Source organism: Schistocerca piceifrons, chromosome 1 (genome assembly GCF_021461385.2).
Source record: "Schistocerca piceifrons isolate TAMUIC-IGC-003096 chromosome 1, iqSchPice1.1, whole genome shotgun sequence".
Classification (NCBI taxonomy): domain Eukaryota; kingdom Metazoa; phylum Arthropoda; class Insecta; order Orthoptera; family Acrididae; genus Schistocerca; species Schistocerca piceifrons.
Genome location: NC_060138.1, coordinates 1,215,923,856 through 1,215,938,435, shown reverse-complemented (window position 1 = coordinate 1,215,938,435; position 14,580 = coordinate 1,215,923,856).

The following is a 14,580-nucleotide window of genomic DNA, read 5'->3' as shown; positions in this document are numbered from 1 at the left end:
AGTTCATCTATTAACTGACATAAATTTAGAGTTAAATGGAGCTGGTGTATGGACTATTTATTTAGTATAGAATCTATGTCTCACTCCTTCATGAAGTTATTTAATTTTCTTTATGTTTCTGCCAAATAGAGAGTTAACAGTCACCAATTCTTTCGTCGAAATTGGACGGAAGTTGCATGCCGCGAAATATTTTCTCCGCGCCATATTCTACTGGTAAATGCTTGATAAACTACGGTCCCTTAGGAAATTCATGTTGAACTATCCAAAAATAATTATATTTTGAATAGGCATTTACTCTCCTCTGCAATGCAACTCCCGACTGATCAGACGATCCAACAAGAAACAGCCGCACACTGTCGGCGTTCGCAGATATATTTTCACCGCTGATTACAGCTAGATGTTACAGCACAAAAGTAAACATATTGTTACAATTAGCGACTACGAACGGGGACATTTACAACTGTATGTTTATGTATACACATTACGTAAACATATCGTTATACTGCTGAGAAGCCACCCACAACATCAGAAACTTGCAACAGCTATTTCCAATCACCCGATACATAGTGTAGAATGTCGCTTTCGGAGGACGCTGCTCATCTGAAACACCGCGTGTAATTGCAGTGATTATCTGCACTGTCAACACGTGACAGTTTCTAACCGTTTACACGCTCGCACGGTGTAGATGCGGGTGTCCTGGGTGCGACGCCCTGGAGAAGCGGCGGCGCCGCGACTGCCGGGCCGCCCTGTGGCCGCTCATTGTGCAGGCCGTATTGCATCGCATTGTGTGGCCAGGCCGGGCATAAATAATTAATGGAAAGGACGGCGGCCGCCGCTGGAATCCCGCTCCCACCCGACGAGCGCTAAACGCTGCGGCCACGGGTTCACAGCCACCGCCGCGCCGGCAGTGCGGTCGACTGCGCGAGGTCACGCTTGTCTCATCTGCTTGCAATCTACGTATCATTCCCAGCTCCTCCTATTCTAACTTCTAGGATGTGGTGCATCACTGTTTTGCACATCCAACTTTCACCACATTTAATATTAATACAATTATTAACAGTTAAGCTACAACATACAGACTAAAAACATCGTTTCACAAAACTTTGAGAAAGTAGAAGTAACACTAATATCCTTACCTGAAATTAATGGAATTACAAAAGTTCTAAAAAACAAAAACTCATGTGGCGTTGATGGAAATTCAAACACAATTGTGAAAAAACTGTTCCAAAGTAATAAGCAATGTCCTTGGTCATATTGTAGTGCATCATGGCCCAAGGAGTTTTCCCAGCCAGTTTAAAATATACAATTCTTAAACTTTTTCGTAAGAAAATTGACGAGACAGACTTAAACATTTATGATCTCGTCTCCTTACTGATATATTTTACCAAAATATTCGGAAAAGTAATGTGCTTAAGAGTAGCGTCACACTTCAGTAGAAACCATTTATTCGGCGTATAAGAATTTGGATTCCAGAAGGGAGAATGATATTTATACTTTCACTCATCAAATAGTACAATCGACGTAAATAATACACTCCTGGAAATGGAAAAAAGAACACATTGACACCGGTGTGTCAGACCCACCATACTTGCTCCGGACACTGCGAGAGGGCTGTACAAGCAATGATCACACGCACGGCACAGCGGACACACCAGGAACCGCGGTTTTGGCCGTCGAATGGCGCTAGCTGCGCAGCATTTGTGCACCGCCGCCGTCAGTGTCAGCCAGTTTGCCGTGGCATACGGAGCTCCATCGCAGTCTTTAACACTGGTAGCATGCCGCGACAGCGTGGACGTGAACCGTATGTGCAGTTGACGGACTTTGAGCGAGGGCGTATAGTGGGCATGCGGGAGGCCGGGTGGACGTACCGCCGAATTGCTCAACACGTGGGGCGTGAGGTCTCCACAGTACATCGATGTTGTCGCCAGTGGTCGGCTGAAGGTGCACGTGCCCGTCGACCTGGGACCGGACCGCAGCGACGCACGGATGCACGCCAAGACCGTAGGATCCTACGCAGTGCCGTAGGGGACCGCACCGCCACTTCCCAGCAAATTAGGGACACTGTTGCTCCTGGGGTATCGGCGAGGACCATTCGCAACCGTCTCCATGAAGCTGGGCTACGGTCCCGCACACCGTTAGGCCGTCTTCCGCTCACGCCCCAACATCGTGCAGCCCGCCTCCAGTGGTGTCGCGACAGGCGTGAATGGAGGGACGAATGGAGACGTGTCGTCTTCAGCGATGAGAGTCGCTTCTGCCTTGGTGCCAATGATGGTCGTATGCGTGTTTGGCGCCGTGCAGGTGAGCGCCACAATCAGGACTGCATACGACCGAGGCACACAGGGCCAACACCCGGCATCATGGTGTGGGGAGCGATCTCCTACGCTGGCCGTACACCACTGGTGATCGTCGAGGGGACACTGAATAATGCACGGTACATCCAAACCGTCATCGAACCCATCGTTCTACCATTCCTAGACCGGCAAGGGAACTTGCTGTTCCAACAGGACAATGCACGTCCGCATGTATCCTGTGCCACCCAACGTGCTCTAGAAGGTGTAAGTCAACTACCCTGGCCAGCAAGATCTCCGGATCTGTCCCCCATTGAGCATGTTTGGGACTGGATGAAGCGTCGTCTCACGCGGTCTGCACGTCCAGCACGAACGCTGGTCCAACTGAGGCGCCAGGTGGAAATGGCATGGCAAGCCGTTCCACAGGACTACATCCAGCATCTCTACGATCGTCTCCATGGGAGAATAGCAGCCTGCATTGCTGCGAAAGGTGGATATACACTGTACTAGTGCCGACATTGTGCATGCTCTGTTGCCTGTGTCTATGTGCCTGTGGTTCTGTCAGTGTGATCATGTGATGTATCTGACCCCAGGAATGTGTCAATAAAGTTTCCCCTTCCTGGGACAATGAATTCACGGTGTTCTTATTTCAACTTCCAGGAGTGTATAATATCGGCATTTGGTGTTTTTCGTGATCTTTCTAAGGCGTTTGATTGTGTAGATAATGTTACTCTCTTAAAGAAACTCAAGTTTTATTGAATAGATGGTTTCACACTCAGCTGGTTTGAATCATACTTAAACACAAGGCAAGACGTTGTGCGGAATAATTCAAACAGTGTTGGAATGGTAGAAAATTTAAGTGTTTGGGGAGAAATCACGAAAAGAGCCCCATAGCGCTAATTTTGGATCCACTCCTATTCCTTACATATGTATGGGTGACCTTCCGCTTGACATCCAATGAGCAGAAGGGCTCTTTTTTCTGCAGACGATGCTAGTGCTATTTTCTAAAAACTAATTATATAATGGTTTTCACAAAATGGGCACTCCCTAAACTTTGAAGAAAACACACAATATTCACTTCTGCTCGGCAAATGGAGTCATACCAACAACTGATATAGCACGTGAGTAGGAGTCAGTAAATAGGACAGAAAGGGTCGTATCTCCCATTTCATCTTCATCTACATTCTCTTCCATTTCCATAATATTGTCCTCAAGTACATCGCCCATGTATAGATGCTCTATATTCTCCTTCCACCTTTCTGCTTTCCATTCTCTGCTTAGAACTGGGTTTCCATCTGAGCTCTTGATATTCATACAAGTGGTTCTCTTTTCTACAAAGGCCTCTTTAATTTTGCTGTAGGCAGTATTAGCGGTTCTAGGCGCTCAGTCCGGAACCGCGCGACTGCTACTGTCGCAGGTTCGAATCCTGCCTCGGGCATGGATGTGTGTGATGTCCTTAGGTTAGTTAGGTTTAAGTAGTTCTAAGTTCTAGGGGACTGATGACCACAGATGTTAAGTCCCATAGTGCTCAGAGCCATTTGTAGGCAGTATCTATCGTCCCCCCCAGTCAGATAAGCCTCTACATCCTTACATTTGTCCTCTAGCCATCCCTGCTTAGTCATTTTGCACTTCCTGTCGATCTCATTTTTGAGACGTTTGTATTCCTTTTTGCCTGCTTCATTCACTGCATTTTTATATTTTCTCTTTTCATCAATTAAATTCGATATTTCTTCTGTTATCCAAGGATTTCTACTAGCCCTCGTCTTTTTACCTACTTGATCCTCTGCTGCCTTCACTACTTTATCCCTCAGAGCTACCTATTCTTCTTCTGTATTTCTTTCCCTCATTCTTGTCAATTGTTTCCTTATGCTCTCCCTGAAACTCTGTACAACCTCTGGTTTAGTCAGTTTATCCAGGTCCCATCTCCTTAAATTCCCACCTTCATGCAATTTCTTCAGTTTTAGTCTACAGTTCACAACCAATAGATTGTGGTCAGAGTCCACATCTGCCCCTGAAAATGTTTTACAATTTAAAACCTGGTTCCTAAATCTCTGTCTTACCATTATACTGTATAATCTATCTGATACGTTCTAGTATCTCCAGCCCTCTTCCATGTATACAACCTTCTTTTATGATTCTTGAGCCAAGTGTTAGCTATGATTAAGTTATGCTCTGTGCAAAATTCTACCAGACGGCTTCCTCTTTCATTTATTACCCCCATTCCGTATTCATCTACTATGCTTCCTTCTCTCCCTTTTCCTGCTCTCGAATTCCAATCACCCATGACTATTAAATTTTCGTCTCCCTTCACTACCTGAATAATTTCTTTTATCTCATCATACATTTCATCAATTTCTTCATCATCTGCAGAGCTAGTTGGCACATAAACTTGTACTACTGTAGTAGGTGTGGCCTTCGTGTCTATCTTGGTCACAATAATGCGTTCACTATGCTGTTTGTAGTAGCTTACCTGCACTCCTATGTTTTATTCATTATTAAACCTACCCCTGCATTACCCCTATTTTATTTTGTATTTATAATCCTGTATTCACCTTACCAAAAGTCTGAAACTGGTACATGCGCCTAAAATCCTATAGGGCCCCCACGAACAGGCAGAAGTCCCGCAACACGACGTAGCGTGGACTCAACTATTGTCTGAAGTAGTGCTGGAGGGAATTTATACCATCAAACCCGCAGGGCCATCCAAAAATCCGTACGCGTACGAGGGGGTGGAAATCTCTTCCGAACAGCACGTTGTTATGCATCACAGATATTCTCGATCAGAACTATTTAAACTCAGAAGAATATTCCTGGATCTACCCTCTAGCAATTCTGGACGTGTGGGGGTGTCGCATTGTCGTGCTGGAATTGCCCAAGTCCGTTGGAATGACAATGGACAGGAGTAGATGCAGGTGATCAGACGGGATGCTTACGTACGTGTCACCTGTCAGTGTCGTAGCTAGACGTATCAGTGGTCCGATATCACTCCCAACTGCACACGCCCCACACCATTACAGAGCCTCCACCAGCTTGAACAGTCGCCTGCTGACATGCAGGGTCCATGGATTCATGAGGTCCGTATCCGTACACGTCCATCCATACGATACCATTTGAAACGAGACTCGGCCGACCAGGAAACATGTTTCGTCATCAACAGCCCAGTGTCGGTGTTCACGTGTCCAGGTGAGGCGTAAAGCTTTGTGTCGTGCAGTCATCAAGGGTACACGAGTGTGCCTTCGACTGCGAAATACCATATCGATGATGTTTCGTTGAATGGTTCTAACGCTGACACTTGTTGATGGCCTAGCATTGAAATCTGGAGAAATTTGCGGAAGGGTTGCACTTCTGTCACGCTGTACGGTTCTCTTCAATCGTCTTTGGACCCGTTCTTGCAAATCTTTTTCCGGCCACGGCGATGTCGGAGATTCGATGTTTTACCGCATTCCTGATGTTAACGGTACACTCGTGAAATGATCGTACGGGAAAATCCCCAATTCATCGCTACCTCTAAGATCCTAAGTCCCATCCCTTGTGCGCCGATGATAACACCACGTTCAGACTTACTTAAATCTTGACAACCTGCCATTGTAGCAGCAGTAACCGATCTGACAACTGCGCCAGACACTTGTTGTCTTGTATAGGCGTTGCCGATCGCAGTTCCTTGTTCTGCCTGTTTACATATCTCTGTATTTGAATACACATGCCTTTACCAGTTTCTTTGGCGCTTCAGTGTAGTACGTGTACAAAAATGGTTGATGTTTGAATAGAAACGTAAAGTCACACTTTTGCCTTGAGCCCTCTATAAATGTTTTATGAGTGCCCCTCTAGTCACAACGCACATTCCCAAGCGGTAGCCACGTTCTTTCCATATCTTTTGTAGTAACATCCTTTCAATGGTAATCAAACCAGCATTGATGCGTTTTCTTAGCTGTTCGCCATTAAAAGGGGGGGGGGGGGGAGAGTGGGGAGGCGAGGGAACAGAGCCACGTCATCTTCACCACTACGCTCGATGCGACGATCCCCAAGTTCGTCGTTCAGGTAGCGGGGCAAACATCGACGCTCCGGTGAGTGTCTGCTTCGTCTTGTTGGAAGACAAAATTCTCGGAATCAGCAGTCAGTTGTGGTAGCAACGACAGCTGCAATATCTCGAGGTGAGAAGTACCCGTCACAGTCTTCTCACAGAAGAGAAACGACTCATACGGCTTCGTCGTTGGCATTGTACAGAAAACATTAACCTTCTGCGACTCTCGTTCATGTGCCACAATTTCGAGAGAATTTTGAGTGCCCCACTCTACCACACTGAGGCGATGAGCAGTCCCAGATAAATGGAAGGTTGCTTCGTCGCTGAATATCAGCTTGTAGGCAAAACCTTCAGCCTGAAGCTTTGTTGTCATTTTATCAAGGCGCTGTACTCGTACGACCAAATTGTGGTCACAATGCAAAATCGGTGGTTTTACAGTTCTGTTTATGCATCACTCACATTTGTACGTCCAGTACTTTGCAAAACATAGACCTCTGAAAACGAATGAATCATTTATAATATTCCTGCACTTTCTGCAGCTGTCGCATTTACAGTGATACTCCGTGAGGCGCCTTACCACGTGTTGGGGACGGTACTTCATGCAGTGTTATCATCATCGGCTTCCTGTACCGTCTGCGCGTCGTGCGCAAGTTGAAGGACTGTCGTCCGTCGACACGAGAACAAATACGTCCTCCGTGAGGTGTTACAACGCCCTGAGCTGAACAACGTCTTTTGCGGTTGCTTATTTTGGGCGCGTGCCAGCGTCCGTGTCGTTAAAGTGGCGTCTAGAGCTGCGTTCTGCCGCGAGCAGTCGGGTCGGAACAAGCATTCGAATGAGAGCCAAGTAGAGTGCAGAATGTTACGGTCGTGTGTCGGTGGAAGTGCAATAAGAATACCGAACAGTGATTTGCAAGTAGTAAACGTTTCCACGATTGAAGCATTCATGAAAGTTGAAGTTTTATTCAAATTTCGTGGCACAGTTTTGTTACTATAATTCAATTATTCGTTCCTGCAAAGAATATAATAAACTAATAATGACATTTCACTTAACTGTGTTTTATGAACTTCATCGAACCGTTCATTACATGATGGCGATTAAGAAACAATCAGTAATCGACCAGGAGAGGAAGTGAACTCACAAATGGCGAGGATTTTGTCGGCCGACGATTTCATCGCTATCTTCGGAGACGGCGGATGCAGCAGAATTGCAGTAAAGGGTGAATGGACATCATCCTGTAATGCTACCATTGCTGCTTCAAAGAGTGATACGAGAACAAGTATGTACATCTTCTGAGAAATGGTGACTCGTGGAAATGAGTGGTAATTTGTGACCTACTAACTGTGAATAGGTGTGACGTTTACAGACAATAGGCCACGTGCTGTCGTTAATAGTGAGCGGTACGGTGAGTGTAGGAGATATCAGTCTGCAGGACAATTCAGTAGCAAAATGTTGTTTGTAAAATAGGTTCGGGAATTTTGTTAAATACAAGATTAAATTTTGATACTAACGAGCTTGGGGAACTGCTATTCAGCTTAACAATGTAAGTTACCACATCAGCTGTTAGCCAAGAACCAATACGGTTTGGAGTTTCAGCTGTTTGAGTACATCAAGGTCATGAATAATGATATTCACCATTGTACTGACGACATGATATAGAAAATTAAACCGGGTGCAGGATAAAGCCAAAAGAATCCACTAGAGTTTCGAGAGCTAGTGGAAACGTCCTGAAAAGAAGTGATCGTTTTCTTCACGGGAAAGCGGAATGGACTTGATTGCGTAGCGGATTTATGATGGAGCGATCCAAACTCAAATCGGAAACTGAAGCATTAAAACTCAAGACGAAGATCAGGCGCACATTAAAATCGCACTCGATCAGGTAGACGAATAAATTAAATGAACACAGCTCGGAGATCGCGGTAGCGAAGAATGATTTTTCACAGCGTAAACAGTCACTCATTAAAATGGTAGCTGGAGTAAAACAATCCACGGACCTGGCCGCAGAACTTGAACATCTGCAGCAAAACGCTTAAGACGAACACACCTCAGTAGGCAAAAAAATATCAGTAATACAGTACACGATAAATACACCGAGTGTAAAGCCAGACTTAATTGTTGATACCAGTACAGGTGCACGCAACTTTCACGAGTTCAGACCAACTGAAGGGTTACATCTCGTCGCTTTTGTGCACCAGATAGAGCACGATTTCTCGACAAATCATTCTGGCAAACAAGAAAAACAGAGATTCTGTGTGAGCAGTTTGAATGACAGTACACACACTTTGGCCATAACAGCACCTCATAGTTATCACAAATTCAGTGAATTTCAGACTACATTTTTAAAAATACATTTTGGTTTTTCGGCTAACAGTAGGCAGCCGCAGTCAAGATACTACTCGAGAATTTTTGCAGAGGTATTGGGACCATAACATACATTTGGATGAGCCTGCCAACTACGCAAACCTCATCCAGATCATTATACAACTTCCACCACTGACTGCTCATAAGAAATTAGGCCTGCAATGTACAAACGCATCGATGATATACAAATGATTTTCGATCGAAATGAAGCTGTCGACACGGAAAGAAGGTGGCGTTGCAACGATCGTTCTGACGTAAGGAACAGAGACAGTGAAGCATGGCCAAATGTGATTCGTAAAGGACGAAACCTTGGGGCACCGAATCGGTGTAACGATCGCAACGAACCAAGACGATATTAACGTCCGCAGGCTGCAGTAAGAAGGACGGTAGGGATATGGTCGTAAATGTCAGAGGAACGACGACCTCCGAATATACCATCCATCACCAGAACGTAGAAGAAATGACGGGACTGTTGCACTTCGCGATCCGCAGGCAAGTTGATTTGAAATTCCGGTGCTATGCGTTCCAAAACTGAATGTACGGGCACGGTGTCATCTACAGCAGTCCAAGTTATACACATAGTCAACGGATGTAACATTGTTAAATACTTATTAAGGACGTATGAGCAATGTATTAAGGACCCCGCCAACCAGATTATTATAGCAGAATTATGCGGAGATAATGTTGATGTCTTATTGGTTTTCGGCTCGTAGGTGAGCGGAGTAACAGGGAAATTACACTGAAAGAAAAATAATCTCAGCACTAAGAAGAAGTTGTGCGACATAAACGAAAGTCAGTAGGCATATTTCTAGATCTGAAGAATGATGTCTACAAAGATTTCGCACCAGTCACATAATAATGGCCTAGTATGTGAATGCAAGACGGGTTTGCTTTCAATACTCGCTGTAACGGTCGAAGTCATTAGTTATCTTGAGACTGGGAGTGGTAGATCGTTACTAGTAAGGAATGCCTTTAAGGCGACAAAGGCACCATTATCAGCACCTCACTGACTTTGAGCGTGGTCATGTAACAGGACTACGAGAAACTGTATGTTGCTTCTGCGATGTTGCGGAAAGACTTGATAGGAATGTAGTCACTGTACATGATTGCTGTCAGCGGTGGTCATCAGAATGTAAGGCCACGTAGCACCGCCGAGAGGGAAGACCATCGTGTTCGACGCATGACTGGCGCGCCGCACTGCACCTGCAGCAGCCATCTGAGCAGCAGTTGCGTCTTAGAGACACAGTATCAGTTGCAAAGCGATTTAGAAAAGATTGCTGTATGGTGTGGCAGGTGGCAGCTGACGCTAAATAATGAAAAGTGTGAGGTGGTCCACATGAGTTCCAAAAGAAATCCGTTGGAATTCGGTTACTCGATAAATAGTACAATTCTCAAGGCTGTCAATTCTTCTAAGTACCTGGGTGTTAAAATTACGAACAACTTCAGTTGGAAAGACCACAAAGATAATATTGTGGGGAAGGCGAGCCAAAGGTTGCGTTTCATTGGCAGGACACTTAGAAGATGCGACAAGTCCACTAAAGAGACAGCTTGCACTACACTCGTTCGTCCTCTGTTAGAATATTGCTGCGCGGTGTGGGATCCTTACCAGGTGGGATTGACGAAGGATATCGAAAGGGTGCAAAAGAGGGCAGCTCGTTTTGTATTATCACGTAATAGGGGAGAGAGTGTGACAGATATGATACGCGAGTTGGAATGGAAGTCATTAAAGCAAAGACGTTTTTTCGTCGCGGCGAGATCTATTTACGAAATTTCAGTCACCAACTTTCTCTTCCGAATGCGAAAATATTTTGTTGAGCCCAATCTACATAGGTAGGAATGATCATCAAAATAAAATAAGAGAAATCAGAGCTCGAACAGAAAGGTTTAGGTGTTTGTTTTTCCCGCGCGCTGTTCGGGAGTGGAATGGTAGGGAGATAGTATGATTGTGGTTCGATGAACCCTCTGCCGAGCACTTAAATGTGAACTGCAGAGTAATCATGTAGATGTAGAAGAACCATTACAGATCGGTTACTTCAAGGACAGCTCCGAGACACACATTTTAGTTTACGTTCCATTGACTCCAAATCACCGCCATTTGCGAGGGAGAGCTCATTGTAGAACAGGGTGGAGTCTGTTGTGTTTTGTGTTGACGGTTGGTTCTGCCTTAGTGCCAGTGATATACAGGCGTTGGATATAAGAACGCCAGTTGAGGGCCTGCCTTGAAACTGTCTGCATGCTAGATACACTACACCTGAATTATAGTCTAGGGTGCGATTTCGTATGACACCAGGAGCACTCGTGTGGTTATCCCAAACACCCTTACTGTAAATTTGTTCTTCAGTCTGGTAATTCGACCTGTTTTGCCGTCATTCATGAAGAGCATCGCAGGGGTTGTTTTCCAACAGGAGAACGCTCACCTACACACGCTGATGTAGCCCAAAATGTTCTACAGAGTGTTGACGTATTGCGTTGTCCTGCTCGATCACCAGATCTGTCTCCAATCGAGCACATGCGGGACGTCACGAACGACAAATCCAGCGTCATTCACAAGCAGCATTAACGCCCCCTGTATTGACCGACCAAGTGCAACAGGCGTAGAACTCCATCCCACAGTCTGACTTCCAGTACCTGTACAGCACAATGCATGCAAGTCTGCTAACATTCTGACGGCTACACCGGCCATTACTGTACCACCATTTCACATTTGCAATGGCTTATCTCATCCTTACATTAACATGAGACCCTACAGTGTTAATCACTTAAATAAGTTACCTAGACAAATGTGTTCTCAAAATTTCATTATTCTATATCAGTTATTTTTTGGAGTTGTGATTTTTTTCCGTCGGTGTACTTCAAGAGTTCATTTAAGGCGTAAAGGTGCCTACCTTGCCGGTAAATGCAGAATTGTAATGGCAGCTGGAAATCGAAGCAAGCACTCAGAAAACAAATTCTGTTGAAATATTTAAATGTGGGAGAAAACTTTAAGCAGCAATTTTTGTTTTCAGTTTTTGAGAGTTGGAAGAGCATTCGGTACAGACTAAATAACAGAAAGTTCCTGCCGATTAAATTTTGTTGAACGATGTGCTCATGTAGAAAAGATCAGGAAGAACAGATGAAGATTTGCTTTAAAGGAATTGTAGATGAAGAATGTGAAAGCACCGCTCCGGGTGTGTACCTTTGTTTTATTAGCAGGAAATATATGGGAGTTGTGATTCCGCAATTTAGAGGGAAAAATAATGTCGTGAAGACGCTGGAGGGTGTTGAATGGCGCTGCTGCAGATAATCAAACAAAACTAAATAAGTTAAGTTGAGACAGGTACTGCGATATCTTCACGATGTATTTTCGTTCCACGTCGGAGTAATGAAGGGAAGTGTTTGCATATTAAAAAGTAAAATTTCGTAAAGGGTTTCGTATAAGATCTTGCTCTGTGTCATCAGCCAAGAATCCTTTCGAGTGACGATTTATGATTTTTACTTATTTAGTGTTGATTTATTCTTCAAAGATGTGATAATGACAGAGTGTATATGTTAACATTGTTCCACTCATACATTTTTTAAGATTTTTAGAAAGTTTGCAGATATTATTTTATCATTTTTCTATTTTTCTTGAATTTTGGTTGGATTAAGGAAACTTATTTAGCTTCCATAGTTTCATTTATTTATATTCACACGATTATGTTTTGTGGAACATTGTAATGGAATGTTTATTGTCCTTTGTGTGAATGTGATGATGTCTCGATTTTAAACAGTTTCAAACAGCACATTTGTCATAGGGTTTAGTCAAGGTCCCAGTTAATTTTTCATCTTTACCATTGATAGCAAGCTCCTAATTTTCTTTGCACTACTGATAATGTACTATATGTGGCGACAAAAAGAACTAAGTTGCGGGGTTAGAACAACCATGATATTTTAATCGTGTGCTATGTGGAACATCTGAATATAATGGATAAAAAAATAACAGTCTAAAGCACAATTTCTTTTCTATCTATTGATGGTATCTTGTTTCGATTATCACATGATCTGAACAAGTTGTTGGTAGCAACGTTTTGGCAGTGTAAAGCAGTTCCTCATGTCCTCTAAGTGAATTAATTGGCATAGATGATGATTACGATAACCAAGACGGCTCGCCATCAATAGAAACAAAATAAATTGTTATGTAGACTATTACTTTTGTTCTTATATAGAGTAAAAACTTCTTAAAAACAAGTGTCTGCTAATTCTGCTGGTTTACATGAAAGTGGACAAGAGATTATTATTAATAGAATGGACTTATCATTGCTTTTAAACTCTTGATGTGTAATGAAAAATATTTTTTGTTGTTAAGCAATTTTGGGAAGGTTCCATAGATCATGAATATGACACATTGTAATGATGTGAAATGTGTCAGATTAACAGAAGGTTGTTTACATGCAATACTTCAAAGGTTGTTTCTTTAGCTGTAAGATTACTAACTTAGGCTTACATTTATATTCAAAAATGTAAAAATTCGTCTATTGAGTAGTAGGAGTTGTCGTTGAGAATTCTTTTAATTTGTTTTTAAATGTTGGTTGGCTGTCTGTCAGACTTTTGATGTTACTTGGTTAATGACCAAAGCTTTTTGCGGCAGCAAAATTCACCCCTTTCTGTGCCAATGTTAGATCTAATCCAAAGAAGTGAAGATCAGCCTTTATCCTGTTGTTGTAGCTATCAAAATTACTATTGGTTTTTAAGTGCTGCTACAGTGGCGGGTTATCAAGATTTAAGTGAGTCTGAACGTGGTGTTATAGCCGGCACACGAGCGTTGGGACACAGCATCTCTGAGGTAGCGATGAAGCGGGGATTTTCCAGCACGACTATTTCAGAGTGTATTGTGAATATCAGGAATACGATAAAACATCATATCTCCGACATCGCTGCAGTCGGAAAAAGATCCTGCAAGAACACGACCAACGACTATTGAAGAGAATCGTTCAGCGTGACATAAGTGCAACCCTTCTGCAAATTGCCGCAGATTTCAGTGCTGGGCCATCAAAAAGTGTCAGCGTGCGAACCATTCGACGAAACATCATCTAGACGGGCTTTCGAAACCGAAGGTCCACGTGTGCACACTTGATGGCTGCACGACACAAAGCTTTATGCCTCGACTGGGCCCCTGGAAACATGTTCAAATGGCTCTGAGCACTATGGGACTCAACTGCTGAGGTCATTAGTCCCCTAGAACTTAGAACTAGTTAAATCTAACTAACCTAAGGACATCAAAAACATCCATGCCCGAGGCAGGATTCGAACCTGCGACCGTAGCGGTCTTGCGGTTCCAGACTGCAGCGCCTTTAACCGCACGGCCACTTCGGCCGGCCTGGAAACATGTTGCCTGGTCGGACGAGTCTCCTTTCAAATTGTATCGAGCGGATGGAAGTGAACGGGTATGGAGACGACCTCATGAATCCAAGAACCATGCATTCAGCAGGGACTATTCAGGTTGGTGGAGGCTCTGTAATGGTGTGGTGCTTGTGCAGTTGGAGTGATATGGGACCCCTGATACGTCTAGTTACGACTCTGACAGGTGACACGTACGTAAGCATCCTGTCTGCTCACCTGCATCCATTTATGTCCACTGTGCATTCCGACGGACTTGGCAACTCCAGCATGACAATGTGACACCCCACACGTCCAGAACTGCTACAGAGTGGCTACAGGAACACTCTCCTGAGTTTAAACACTTCCGCTGGCCAGCAAATTCCCCAGACATGAAAGTTGTTGAGAATAAATGGGATACCTTGCAACCTGCTGTTAGAAGAGAACACCATGGTGTCAATTCCCCTTAGCACTACGTTCAGACATTAATCGAGTCCATGCCACGTCGTGTTGCGGCACTTCTGCGTGTTCACGGGGGCAGGTGTACCAGTTTCTTTGGCTCTTTAGTGACGCTACTG